We start from the raw sequence: 15,113 nt of genomic DNA on the forward strand, positions 1-15,113 counted from the left end.
GAACCACCCAAAGAATTGGTGCTTAGTTTTTTCCCCAGACCTTCTACCTTGAGAAACCTGCTGGGCTTGGAGTGGAGAGATGGAGTCCCTGATGAGTCATGTGAGAGGCAGCATATCCTATGATTTTCTTTGCCATTAGTGAAAAGCATCTCTTGACATCTGGGGACAAAAGCCCAGTGGGAACCCAGTGGGACCTGGAGGAGGTTCTGGCAGCCAACAGCTGTGGCCAAGGATAAATTTTAGACTAAAAAGCTGGATGGTGTTGCTCTCCTGATGAATGGCTGTTTCAAGGGGTTAAAAAAAATTGCAGATGAGCCTTCAATGAAAGTAAAATTAAAGTCATTTATCCCAGATCATTTGGAAATAGCAACTTCCTTCTTAAAGAAAATATAATAAAGCTCTTTCATAAAGACATAAAATATTTAACGTGTGACTTCTGCTTGGTACCAACATCACCTCTTAATGGTCCCATTATTTTGTTAGGTTTAACTTCAATGAAAAATTTAGGAGGAAGGATGGGCAAATGTTTAACCCAAATCAGGAGTGTGTGTGTGTGTGTGTGTGTGTGTGTGTGTGTGTGCACGCACACGCATGCCTGAAATCTGTGATTACATCATTGGCACATTTGTATTGTCAGACACTTTTACGATATAAGCATTTTTTCATTTGGACAGCAACCATAATAAATTGAAATAAAATTCAGTCTTGATTGATGTCGTAAGTGTCATGTACAGGGCAAGTGCCATCTATTAAGTGTGGTTTGCCAGGGCAGCAATAATAGTAGCATTTGAATGTTTTTCTTATTAAGGAGAAAAATGGTCAGTAACATTGGCTTGGTGGACCCTAAGGACCGTGGTAAATGGAAAATGCCTTCAGCATGTGGGACTCCTTCTCTGGCATTAGGACAAAGATGGTCAGAAGGCTGCAGGAATTATTTTTTCTTCTTTTTAAAAAAAATTAGGAAAACTGTTACAGTTTGTGGAATGAAAGAGAGAGGCTGATTACAACATAATGGAGTGTACCATATTCATCTCTTTGAAATATGACCTCACCCGGCCTTTTCCATTTTACAATCGATTCTCTCATTCCCTTAATGAACCTTTGCATTCATGAGTCTTCCTTGGAAGTATGCACATGAAGTATTGCCGGAGCAAAGAATAATTGTCTGCCAAGTAAGTAAGAACAAAGTGCCTCTCTTGTCGTTCAGTTCAATAACATTAGAAACTGTTAATGCATCATGTTGGGCACCGTATTGTTTTGCTTAATAATTATCTAATTTGCCAAAGCTTGCTTTAAAAAATGTTTTTTGAAAACTGGCACAATAGAGTTGTTGGCCTATTTTTCTAAAGAGGGGATGAGAGACTGATGGAAATGCATTTAAACACAATTTCAGTCCTTAAAAGTGTTGCTAAGCAGGTCTAATTTGGGCAGAGTAGCACATTCAGTTTGAGCAGATACTGTGAAAGGGTATAATAAAACCGAAGGGAATAGTTACTGATTGTAACAGAAAGGAACGCAAAACAAGAAGTAGAATTCTTGGGTTTTTGAATCATGACTCATTTGCATAATTTGGAAAGCATCCATACAAGGTTAGTTGATTTAGTATTGGGAGACAACATGATAGATGTCACATAACCCAAGACCTAAAATATATTCTAGTCTCTTATTTCCCGCCCCCCTCCACCAGTAGGAATTCGACTATGTTCTTAAATGTTAGGTATAGGATTCTGTGTAAATTTGGTTTAAAAAAAAAAAAAGTTGGCATAAATGACATGAAAAAGGAAACCCCAGGACTGAACCGTGATTGCTCTTATCCATGACAAAAACTTCAAAGGCTGGTTCTTTGTTGGGAAGCAGGCATGGTCAGTGTGTGCCCTGCCATTTAAATGGAGCCCAGGAATATTATAGGTGGTCACAAACCAGTGGAAGTAGGAAATTCTTCCAAGAAAATAAAAAGGAGATGGAAGATAGTAGTCCTTGTTTGGACGGGCCCAGAGAAGGAGACAAAGAGACTAGAAATCTAAACCTAGGGGGAGACTAAAAATAAAAAGGTAAGTGCAAGGCTACCAAAGTCTGTGGTAAACGGTTCTTAAAAACACCTATAATGCTTAAACTATGCTCCTATTTTATGATAGTAACATTCCAAATACTGGGCTAGCGTATCTATTACCTCCTTTCTTGATCTAAATCTCCTGATGCCTAGTTAGGTTTCCTTCAGGGAGCTTTCTCTGACTGACAGGGGGAGGGAGCAATCCTCCTTTGACCTCACTTTCTTAGAGAAGTACTTAAAAATACACCAGCATGAGACCTTTATGTAGAGTTGGTGGTTTATTGAGCATTTGCTATATCAGGTGCTGAGTGTTTGATCTAACCCCCTACATAGCAGAGATATACTCTTCTCTATTTCACTGAGCTTCAGGAGGGTTAAGTGGCTTGACCACGTTCCTCCAGCTGGCAAGTAACAGATGGAGAATCGGAGCACAGAATGATCTGTTGGCAGAGGACATGAATCCTGATTTCCAAAACCCCTCTCCTTTAGTTAGGTTAGGTGGTTTTTGTTTTTGTTGTTGTGGTTGTTGTTGGTTTGTTGTGTTTTTTTAATTTTATTTCAAATGGACGTGGCCTGCCTCCCAACCTCACCTGTAAACCCTTCTAGAGAAGGTAAATGAATCATTTTGTCCACACTCCGCTGAGTTGGAACCAGTCACTGCCCAGTTCTTGTCCATTTTACAAAAGATACACCTCTGACTGTCCCGAGTCTTGTTAGGGCTCATTGGTCGGGCTTTGAGATTTAGACCTGTTCTGTGGAGGGCCATCTGAAATGATGGAAATGGATTGTGTATTGAATTTCTGAATTTAAATCATTGTAGAATCAACTGAGAATGATGAGCTGATTCAACTACCTCTCCTTTTTGGTCGTCTGATAAAAAGAACAGTTTGTCTCTAACAAAATGACTTGGTCATCAAAGGAATGTGTGACCTGTGTTTTTGAAATAAAAAAGTAGAAATCCCACCTTTGGTAAATCTCATTTTGCTTATTGGTTTGACAGTGCAGACAGACCATGCTATTTGGGTTATATTATGAATATTTATATGAATTGTATACCCTCAATTTGTAGTTGAAAGGTTTGAGTAAAAATATAAAGTGCAGATCAAAGTATTTCATCATCTTTATATTGGGAAAGGTGTTTTTAATTAACTTACAAATCTTTGACAGTATATTGAGATAAATCACAGGTCTCTAAGCAAAAGAGTAATAGGGATAATGAAGTCCTTTAAGTCTTAAAAATAGCATTTAGATGTTTCCAAAATTTACAGAAAAACTTAAAGTTTCACATCACTAAAATGTTCTAATAAAATTCTCCTTAGGTGGTGGTAGGTGCAATATCTATAAGAATTTTTAATATTTAATTTAAAAAAGGTAATTGTAATAATTCAGATGAAAATGTTTCACAGTAGGACAGCCTTTTGACCATAGGACATACACTTAAAAAATGAGGTGTTGTGGTGAGAAGTAGGAAGGGGCTATAAACATAGAAATCCATAAAGACCACCTTCTGAGAAGTAGGTCACATGAGCACAGTCACCGCGGTCCGGTGACCTAGAGCTTCTCAAGAAAACCCCTGGGGTGCCTGGGTGGCTCAGTCGATTGAGTGTCAGACTTCGGCTCAGGTCATGATCTCACAGTTTGTGGGTTCGAGCCCCTCATTGGGCTCTGTGCTGCCAGCTAGCTCATAGCCTGGAGCCTGCTTCTGATTCTGTGTCTCTCTCTCTCTGACCCTCCCCCTCTCAGGCTCTGTCTATCAAAAATAAATAAAACATTAAAAAAAATTTTTTTTTAAATCCTGTGTTCTGCATGAACGTCAAGATCTCTGAAAATGTTCCAGTGATTAGGCACAGGTGCTGAACCTTTGTTCAAAATCCCTCCCATGTGCTGGGCAGGCAAGGTTACGAGGCTTATACGGACGGGCTGGACAAGCTCAGGGATGCCCTGATGGCTGATGTGATTGTGACTGAGCCCAGGATTCCTGGCAAAGGTTAGGCTCTGCCAGCCCTTCTCCAAGCCAAAACAAGTTGCCTTTCAAAGTGAGTATAAAGTAGACAAAGTATTTTTCTTCTTTCTCTCTTCTTTTTGAGAGACAGAGGGCTAGTGGGGAGAGGGGGAGAGAGAGAGACACAGAATCCGAATAGATCTCTGTTCTGAGAGGTCAGCACAACTCACAGACCCATGACCTCATGCCCTGAGCCAAAGTCGGACGTTTAACCAACTGAGCCACCTAGGCACCCCATTTCTTTAAAAAAAATGTAATTTTTTAAAATGTTTATCTACTTATTTATTTTTAATGTCTATTTTTGAGAGTTAGAGTGAAGAAGGGGTAGAGAGGGAAGGAGACACAGAATCTGAAGCAGGTTCCAGACTGTCAGCACAGAGCCCGATGCAGGGCTCAAACCCACAGACAGAACGTAAGATCATGACTCAAACTGATGTTGGACACTTAACCAACTGAGCCACCCTGGTGCCCCAATGTTTATTTTTTGAGAGAGACTGTATTTTTTCTTTCAATGGCATAAAGTAACTAAAACCTACCAGTAATGATGGACCCTTGGAAGAAAGTCATATATTAATGTTAATGAATCACCTTTTGAAATAAGACAATTTTAGACTAAATCCTATTCAGGCCCTTGATACCTGAGTATATCCTATTACTGATAACTTTTGAGGGCACGGCCAGTAAAGAGAACCTATTTTAAGAAACATGAATGTTTCGTGTTGGCTAAGATAAAACTCAAATGGGTTTACCATGCATTTTTTTAAAAAGTTAGGGACTTGACTGGGGGGAAAAAAACCAACATCTTGTTACTATCATGTACAATGTTTTCATAAGATTGACTACAAATCGTGATTCAGGTCCCAGGTCCCAGAAGGAAGAAGCACATTTCTGAAGGAATGCTGCTACTCTCTAATGGTTGACACAGGTCGTGTTTGAAATCGGATGACCAGGTTAGCCTCAATGTCCAGGTGTCTAATGGAATCTTTTTCCTTAAGGTGGGGGAAAGTCGGATGTTAATTACAAAAACCTCAAAACACTTGAATGCTTTAGCATCTGTTCATCCAGTGGAGCCTGTGGTTGGGCAACTTCTTTAATTTCCCTCACCCCTAAAGGGGGAAAAATAGCATCGTTTGGGGGATTAAATGGTGGTGTGTCCCTGTGAGAAGCAGAGACCGAAATGGGATTAAATATACGAGGATGTGCACAGGAGACACGCGTGTGAAGGACCGTGGGGGAGGGAGCTGGGAAACACCAGGAGATCCAGGGTCTGTGGCAAGGCACCGACCCCAAGGCAGTCAGAGGGAGGAGGGCACTGATCTCAGGACAGTCTAAGGTGAGCTCAGCACAACCGCTGGGGCTCCAGGACAGGAAGGTTCACATAGTTGGGGGTCTGTGAGGTGCGGTGAGTGGCTCAGAACAGGTGGAGATGTCTGATATCGGTCACATACCTGGTGTCCGTTTGCATAGATCTTGACATGTTGAGTCACGGCTCATTCTTCCATGGCTTCAGTTCACTGTATTTTCTTTTTAAAAATTTTCAATGTTTGTTATTTTTGAGAGTGGCAGTAGGAGAGGGGCAGAAAGAGAGGGAGATATGGAATGTAAAGCAGGCTCCAGGCCCTGGGCTGTCATCACAGAGCCTGATGTGGGGCTTGAACCCATGAACTGTGAGATGATGAACTAAAGTCGGCCGTTCAACCACCTGAGCCACCCAGGCATGCCTGGTTTATTTTCTTAAGCTGGACTTCACTTTGCTTCCTTTAGAAAAAAAAAAAATTAACCAAAGCTTCTACCACAGTGTTGATGCACAGAATGATGAATCTGTGACTTCTATCACAGATGATAGAGCGAAAGCCATCTTTTCCTTACATTGGACCCTTGGGGGTTCCTGATTGGGTAGCTTCAGATGTGATTTACAAGGGTAGTAAAAAGGAGTTTCTAAAATACAAATCCAATGATCTCTTCTTCCCCTCTGCATTGTCTTAAGGGTAAATGCAACCTTATAGCACACCATGAAAACTTCCCGCTTGCTTTGTGTCCAGCCACATCTGCTCTCACTTGGCTCCTGTTGCTGCTCCAGTGAGTGGTGACAGTCCTCGGCATTCATGGACTTCAGTCACTTTGCCCTGCAGCCCCCTGTTCTCCGAGGATGGAGATGGCAGCTGACTTGTTCTGCCCAGAGCAACACTGGGGGAGATGACTGGGGCAAGGCTTGGGACAAGCTATCTCTTTTCCAGTTTAAAAAAAAAGTTTAAGGTGTGAAGCATTTTGTTCCTTGCCCTTATCTCCTTCTTCCCACCGGAAACCCGGAGAAGCAACAGTTACCTTAAGAGAGACCACGAGAGTGAGGAACAGTTGCCCCCCATAGAGATGGTAAGCTGTAGACATTGATGGAGCCTAGATCCTCAAAAGCATCATGGATCACTTGTAGCAGCCAATGAGCCCTCTTGTCATGTTTCTTACATGAATTTGGCTAATACCTATCGATGCTGGTTAGTGAAGTTCTTTTGTTAGAAATGTAATCTCCAGGACACTTGGGGGAGGTGGGCACAGAGGGGCTCATTGATTAAGTGGCCTCCTCTGGAGTTCAGCTGAGATCATGAGGTTGCAGTTCATGGGTTCATGTCCTATGCTCAGCTCTGTGCAGACAGTGGGCAGGCTGCTTGGGATTCTCTCTCTCTCCCCACTCCCCCCCCCAGTGTCAGCCCTCCCCTGCATGCTCTCTCTAGATAAATAAATTTTAAAAAAATGTAATCTTGATTATTTGACCATAGTTGTAATCTTGTCTATTTCACCATATAAATGTTTCACATAGCAAAACATCTAAGGTGTGATGTTCTAATTGTTGGTTTCCTTGTCTAGACAAGAAGGTGAACAGACTTTAGTTTACGGTGTTCAAGGTGTAGAGTTAATCCTCAAGACACAGAAATAACGTCCCCAGCGCCTCTCGGGAAACAGGTACAACTCTACAAAAAATCAGACTGAAGGAATCAATGTTGCTAGATCCTATAGAATGAGGATCTAATCAAGGCAGAGAGGGTATTCTGATACTTGAGTATAAAATAGCCAGGTTGAAAGATTGAGTGATGGTGGTTAAGAGTACGTGCAAAGTTCTGAAAACCAGAGGGAGCACACGGTGTTCAAGGAAGCAGAAGTTTAGGACAGTGGTTAGAACTGGAGGAAAATGGATACAGAGGAATGGGAAAAAGGCCTTGCAGCTCATATTGGCAATGTTGAGGGCCAAGCAGGGAAAGGTTAGAGAGGATTGTGTGGCCCTATTGGTGCTGTTGAAAGCTCGCTATGGCTGGTGGCCGGACAATAGGATGGATTTAATAGAGAGGATTGTCAGATTCCAGGGAGAGAGACTGGAGTTTGGGATGTAGTTAGAGCACTGGGTTTGGAGAGGAGTGGATGGGTACTAGCGTTTAGACTGACTGGGTGTCCATGTTGGTGGTAGAAAGAAAAAACCAGAATGTGTCAAAGATTTTTGGCTTAGACAAAAAATGGTACTACTAACAATGAGAAGGTATATGAAGCTATGAAGCTTGGAGCATAGGAATAACCCTGAGTGTTAACCATTATTGTTGGATTGGGTTAAGTGAGGGAAGAGACATAGATCAATTTTGTATAGGATGAATTTGAGAGGCCGAAAAGTCATCCAGTATAGAAAAGCAGTTGGAGTGTTTGGGGCTGAGCTGGAGATAATCAGAATTACTTATTGAATCAACCCATAGCTATGGACTACCCACCAGTGATAGGTATTGTACTAGGCACCAATGTGTCAGTGGCAGTTAAAGCCACAAGAAAAGGGTCAGGGGTAAGCCCCTGAGGACACAGAATATTTAAAGGTGAGAGTGGTAGTTTTCCAACTTTAGTATCAGAATCTCCTGAAGGGCTTATTCAAACAAGTTGCAAGGTTCCACCCCAGAGACTGGATGCGGTAAATCTGAATTAAGGGCCGAGACTCTGCATTTGCAAGAGTCCTCCTAGGTTATAATGCTAATGTTCTGGTCTAGGGCTACACTCCAAGTAGACTGGAAAAGAAAGTTGGCTGTAGAGGACTGAGAGGGAAGAGCCAAAAGGGATATGGTGAGAGACCAGGAAAACCGAAGTTCTAAAAAGGAAGCAATAGATCTATTAAACATTGGTGACAGTGCAAAAAATTCAAACTCAATCAAAAACATCTGCTTTCAGTAAATAGGACAAGAGAAGCCAAGCAGGTTGATGAGTAGGGCTAGAGTAATGCAAGTAGTAAAGATTAATGGGACAATGTGGTTCCTCAACTTAAGAAATTGGCTTTTTTTCCAAGGGGTGCCTGCGCTGCTTATTCAGTTAAACCTCTGACTCTTGATCTCAGTTCAGGTCTGGATCTCAGGTTTGTGAGTTGAAGCCCCACATTAGGCTCATTAGGGTGTGGAGCCTGCTTGAAAAAAATATTTGCTTCTCTCCTCAATAGACTTTGAACCCATTGTTTCCCCAAATGGCTTGGATGGAGTAGATGAGTTGTATTTAAATGAAAATGTTCTATGGGATGTGTATGATGGACGCTGTATATGGTAAATCTAACCAGATTTCTTTTTAGCAACATCTCTTCATGTTAGTACACAAACATTGTGATGGAAATCCACTAAGCAACAATTCCCAAAATTATTTGACAATGAAGTAACTTTTTGTGTAACTGCCTTAGGGATAATCAGTCCAGGAACACCCTTTGGAAATAATTCCTCTGCAACTTTGAAACTGACCTTGGCTTATGGAAGTCACTGGGGAGGTCTCCTACCTTTATCCACCTCTCCAAAAAGCTTGAGGTTTCAGGGGGATCCATTTCCTGAATGTAGGATTATGTGTAAGTCGGAGGTGCCAAGCATCCTATCTACGCAGTATGAGAGTACATTCTAAGTTTTTAAGTGGATGGTAGACAACTTGGAGAAAAATGGATTCATGTTGGGGTATTTGTTCTTCTGGAGGTACACTTGGACTTGAATCAGGAGAATGATTTCAAGCAATTCTTAATTTCTTCTTCTAAAAGGTGTCTGATGTAAAAGTTAACCTATGTAACGTACAGTAGCTATATATTTTAGTGTTAATTATTTATTGCAAACATTTCCTTGCTTTAAAAGACCTGGCCAAATCTATACTAGAAGAGATTGCAGTTGCCATATGTTCTGTACATTGAAAGCCAATACACACAGAGCTTCAGTCAAGGAAAATCAATGAAGCAAGAACCTTAACAATTGGGATCTGCTCGTTGATAAGACTAATACTTCTTGTATGTGGCCTACTTCGACATAATGAACAAAACTCAGTTCCTTTCATTTGGAAATGGTTTTCTGAAGAGCAGAAATGAGGTCAAATCAGGGACCTTCTTGAGAGGAGGATAAACTGACGAGATAAATACAGGCCTTGACTAACGTTAAAATTCTGTAATTCCTGACAAGTAACCAGATCTGTGTTTTGGGGCACACATCACTGTTAATGCACTTTGTACAGAAGATCTGGGGGGGTGGGGATAAAAAAGCAAAGCTTTGACCTCGAATGGCCCTTAACTGTATTACCTGTCTTTAGGGTTATGTAAATGATAAACATGAACAGAACCAGTTGACTCCTTGTACTTGGAGTAAAATGTAAAATTTTACCCAGTGTCCATGCCCTGACCCACCCAGCCTCCCCATATCCTTCACCTGTCCGTGCTGTCCCCTGTCCTGATGTCACTGAATCCTAATTGCTCTACTGCATTTCTTAGAGGGATTCAGTGGACGTTCATGCTGTTAATATTGACTACTATCCCATGTATGATACATTAGAAATGTCACAGCATTGTTAGAAAAAGTATGTTTCTCATGACCACTTGGCTATCATGCTGGCCTGCTTGTGGAGAAGGGACTAAGTTTACAAGAGGGTAAAGGCCAGTAAGTTGTAGACAAGGATCGAGTCAGGATTTCGGCCACAGACTTTATACTCCAGACTACTACTTGCCTGTGTCTTTCCTCGCTGTGCTAGGTACTTACTTATCCATTTATTCATTAAAAAAATGAGAGCATCTATTGTATAATGTATGTTTCTATAATCTGAACTAACACATACACAGTTGGTAAAATAGAAGAGTGACAATAGGGAAAGGTGTTCGTTTCCCCCCAGCACATTGACATTTAACACCTTAAAGTTGACAAACACCTGAATGCAACAAGCTATGAGGGGAGTGGGCTTTGCACATGGGCGCATGTCCTATATTCTTCCTGACTTGGTGTGATTATGTCCTCTGGCTTGGAAATATTTATTCTAATTTTCATCTTTTCACATCTTTGTCTCTAAGGCACCGTTATAACATTCCCTTAAATATACTCCTATCCAGATACCATTTTGTCTTTTTATGAGTTAAAGTCCTTTTTATATTTAAAAAAATTTTTTTATTATGAGAGTATGAGCAGGGGAGGGGCAGAGAGAGGGGGAGAGGAAGAATCCCAAGCAGGCTCCAGGCTGTCAACATAGAGCCCGATGTGGGGCTCAAACTCAGGAACTTAGAGATGATGACCTGAGCCAAAACCAAGAGTAGGTCGCTTAACTGACAGAGCCACGGGGACCCCTTAAGGTCCTTTTATACAGGACAGTTGTATTTACTAGGAATGCATCACGTGTTTTAACTGTGGAAGTATTTGTTTTGAGACTGTTAACTTGTGTTTGTGCTCCAGTTAAGAGGTGCATACATAGAGAATGGTCTGCCCTGACCTAGTTTGTTCTATCCTCCATTGATTTTGTAGTGTATAATTTTGTAGGGCATTACAATTTTAATGAGTATGTGGCATATTTGCATAAATGCCTATGTTTGCAGAGCAGATGATGAATATGCATGTATGTAGTTATCTGTAGGTGTATGTATTCACCACAGTAAAATGTCTAATGTCCATAGCTTTCCTTGAAATGTTTCTCACAGGAGTAAAATGTTGGCTTTCGGTTCTATGTAGGAATTAAGGAACAGCTACCAGGTATTAGGTACTTGATTTAATTCTGAGAGCAAATGTAGGTCTGGGTCTTGTTCGATCTCCATTTGTGGCAAAGGATTTGAACCTAGGATAGTCTGACTCTAACTCTTGCTTTTATAACCTGTAAGCTGTCACTTATAACAGCTTTTTTAAAAAAACTATTGAACTTAATATTATAAAAATAATTCAGTCCAAGCCTAGAAACAAGGGAGGGATGTTGGCAAAATGTTACATTGTCTTTCTACCATCCCTTCAAAGATTTTCTAGTAGGTTTTATGGCTTTTTCCCTCGGGTCCAGTCCCTTTAACACTAATGTTGAACACTTTTTATCCCAAACACTCTAATAATAAGAATGCTTAGCAGAATTTCATTTTTCATGGAGAAACATAATAATAACCATATGACACATAACGATAAAGCATAAATAAGCTTTGCAGGTTCTCAGGACCCATTGAGCTCTGCTTACATACACGGGAGCTGTGTTGGATAAAGTAATGCTAGCTGCTGTAACAGATACCTCTCTGACCCTCTCAAACCTAAATCTCCAAGAAATGTAAGGTAAGAAAGGGTTATCACTCACCTAACAGCCCAACTTAGGTGCTCTTTGCCAAGCTTGAATTCAGAAGCCTCCGTTTCGTTGCATTTTGTAATCCTTCAATTGTCAACGTATGGGTGTCGGGTAGAGATGGAGATGACCTCCATTATAGACAAGTAGAGGCAGAGAAGACCACGGAGAGATGGAGGTTTTTATGTGGAGACCCCAAATCACAGACTTGGCTGCTGTCCCATGACAGTGGCTAAAACTCAGTCATGTGACTACTTGGAACTTCAGGGAATCTATTCTGTGTGCCCCAAAGGAGGAGGAACTGCTAGTTGGTTAACAGCTAGCTAGCTTCTGCCACGGGGTTGACATAAGTTCTTTAACAGCTCAAGTTTTACGTCTAAACCTATTGCTTCCAGCAGAATAAATTTCTCCACGGCAAGCTGTGATAAATGTTATGACTTTATATTTTATTTTATAGCACCTCTGCTCCATTCCTGCTAAATTGCCTTCCTGCGTTTCATTATGGGCACTAATGATGAATTAAGTTGGACTGCTTAATAATTAAAAGTATCTCTAGGATAAAACCATATTTTCTCTGGGAGGAAATCTACTTGGCTTTGTTCACAGCTACAGGATTCAGTTTAAGAATTAGATTACTTTAGGAATGAATGAACACACCTGTCAGTGAGTGCCATTGACAGGGTTCTTCAGCTTGTTTGATGGTAGAGTAACTTGTATAAAATTAAAAGGGGAGCTTTTGGTGAAGACAAAAAATGAGTGGTACAAACTTGAAAGAATGACTTTGGGAATACTAACCCTTGGATGACTTGAGAAACAACTAATATCTGATGCATACTGGGAGAAAGATAGAGAAGGAATAGTCTGATGGATTGGGAAGAAGCATAGGTATTACCTAATGCCAAAGAGTTGACCATTTTATTTTTTGTTTTTGCTGTAGTGTAGTATCTTGACATTATAATTCCTCCGCCAAGGACATCAGAGGATCTGTGCACCAGATTGGGGGTTAAAATGTGTCATTGGGGTGAATTTTTCTGAAAAGAGTCTATACCCTTTTAATGCCTTGTGATATTCCCCCAAAAGCTTAGAACCTGCTGAAGTAAGGAGACTTGAGTCTTAAGATTGACAAGAACACAGAGCATATGGTTGCTTTAATAAAGAAGTTCAAGGCTACAGGCCTAGATGATATTCCAGAATGCTAAACAGCATGAACATAGGACCTTAGAACCATTTTTAGTAACATTTACTCATGTACATATTCATCAAATATTGAGTGCCTTTTCCATGCCACATGCTGTGCTTAAATATTGTAATGGATGAATGGAGAAATGCTAGAAATTGTAAAATGAGGGAGTGGTGAGAAAGCAGGGCTCTATATTAGCATCTGAGGGCTCAAGTTTGGGCCCCAAGTATCCAAGGGTTCAAAGCCCACTTAGAGTTATCATCAAGGTCATCTTATTGAATTGGGGAATCTTCCATACCTCTATATTTATAAATAGAGGATTAATGTACCTATTCCTTGTTAGAAAGAGTAAAATAATACACAATTACTTAGTGTGGTGGCCCATACACAGTCAATCTCAACTAGTGTTGGTTGCATTTGATGTCCCTTTAAAATTATAGCTGTCAAGGATAAGATTGAATTTGACTTACTATTGGGTGGCACCGTGGGTAGGATGGAAATGGCATGCTAGGAAGGCACAGTTCAGCTTAACATAGAAAATCTTTTAATTATAGAAATGGATAAAAAAAGAACAAGGGCACAGGGTAATGAGCTCCATCTCTTGCAGTATTTAAATAGAAGAAACCACCACTTCTCAGGGGAAGAGAAAATCCTTATAAGATTAAACAAAGTTGCTTCTGACATCTCTTCTAAAATTAGTATTCCATTAGTGTTTTCAATAACTGTCTGATCTATGGTAGTTGTAGAAGGAACTTGAATCTGGTTTTGGTGGTGTGTCTCAACTTCTCTAGAAAAACATGTCTTCAAAGAGTAGAACTCAATAAATGTCTCAACTCTAACAAATGACTGGACGTTCATCAGGAAAATAATCCCATACAGATGTCTTGTAAGAATGCTACACTCATGAATGTCTGAAGTGACAGCACATACCTAAGGTAGATATTGGCTTACCAGTGGGTTTTCCTACTAGAATTAACTTCAATTTATAGGCAACTCTATAAGGACCCAGCAATTATACGAGGTTATTTTATATGTATATATTTAGTCAGAAATCACATTTAACAGTGAATACAGAAACTTAATGAACACATAGCTCAACTCAGAATTTATGCATTAATTTCTTTCTAGAACAGCAAGGTTGAAATTAAGTGAATACTCTATTAAAAAATATTTACAAAGAGTAGTTTCCCTTGTCTGGCCTGAACAGACACTTCTCCAAAGAGGACATCCAGATGGCCAACAGGCACATGAAACGATGCTCGGCGTCACTCATCATCAGGCAAATACAAATCAAAACCACACTGAGATACCACCTCACGCCAGTCAGAGTGGCTAAAATGAATAAATCAGACTACAGATGCTGGCGAGGGTGTGGAGAAACAGGCACCCTCCTACACTGTTGGTGGGAATTTAAACTGGTGCAGCCGCTCTGGAAAACCGTGTGGAAGCTCCTCAAAAAACTATCTGTAGAACTCCCCTATGACCCAGCAATAGCACTACTAGGGATTGACCCAAAGGATACAGAAGTACTGATGCATAGGGGTACATGTACCCCAATGTTCATAGCAGCACTGTCAACAATAGCGAAATCGTGGAAAGAGCCTAAATGTCCATCACCTGATGAGTGGATCAAGAAGATGTGGTATATATTCACGATGGAGTACTACATGGCAATGAGAAAGAATGAAATATGGCCATTTGTAGGAAAGTGGATGGACCTCGAGGGTGTTATGCTAAGCGAAATAAGTCAGGTGGAGAAGGACAAATACCATATGTTTGCACTCATAGGTCTAACAGGAGAAACCTGACAGGACCATAGTAAGAGAAAGGGAGAAACAGAGCTGGGAGGAGTGAGGGGCACAAATCATGAGAGACTATGAATACTGAAAATAAACTGTGGACTGGAGGGGGAGAGAGGGAAGGAGGTGATGGTCATGGAGGGGGCCACTTGTGGAGAGAAGCACTGGGTGTTATATGGAAACCAATTTGACAATAAACTATTAAAAAAATTAAAAATATTTAGTAGAAAACAATGAGCCAGAAATTTCTTCACCAAAATGAAATCACATGTTTTAAAATAAAATGATACAAGCCTGATCTATTAAGCAGTCAAAAACAAAACAAAAAAACACAACAACCAAGACCAAAAAAAACTAAGTTTGTCATGGACATTAGTCTTTGTGGTCCCATATTTTTAACCTTACTGGAGAAGTTTCAAGATGAAGGATCAGGTCAGTAATTATAAATTCATAAATAAGCCTAGGAGTAATATAAGGTGACAGTGGATGTCCAGCTGATAACAGTACTCTAGCATTGCCCAGTAACATTGTGGGTTT

General features: G+C 40.5%; 1 long non-coding RNA gene across 1 annotated transcript in view; it reads left to right on the plus strand.

Annotated features, from left to right (window-relative positions):
* Positions 1-15,113, plus strand: part of LOC115292874 — a 239,522-nt gene that overhangs the window by 89,063 nt on the left and 135,346 nt on the right. The gene's annotated exons all lie outside the window — the stretch shown is intronic.

The sequence above is a fragment of the Suricata suricatta genome, chromosome 5, assembly GCF_006229205.1.
Source record: "Suricata suricatta isolate VVHF042 chromosome 5, meerkat_22Aug2017_6uvM2_HiC, whole genome shotgun sequence".
Lineage (NCBI taxonomy): Eukaryota > Metazoa > Chordata > Mammalia > Carnivora > Herpestidae > Suricata > Suricata suricatta.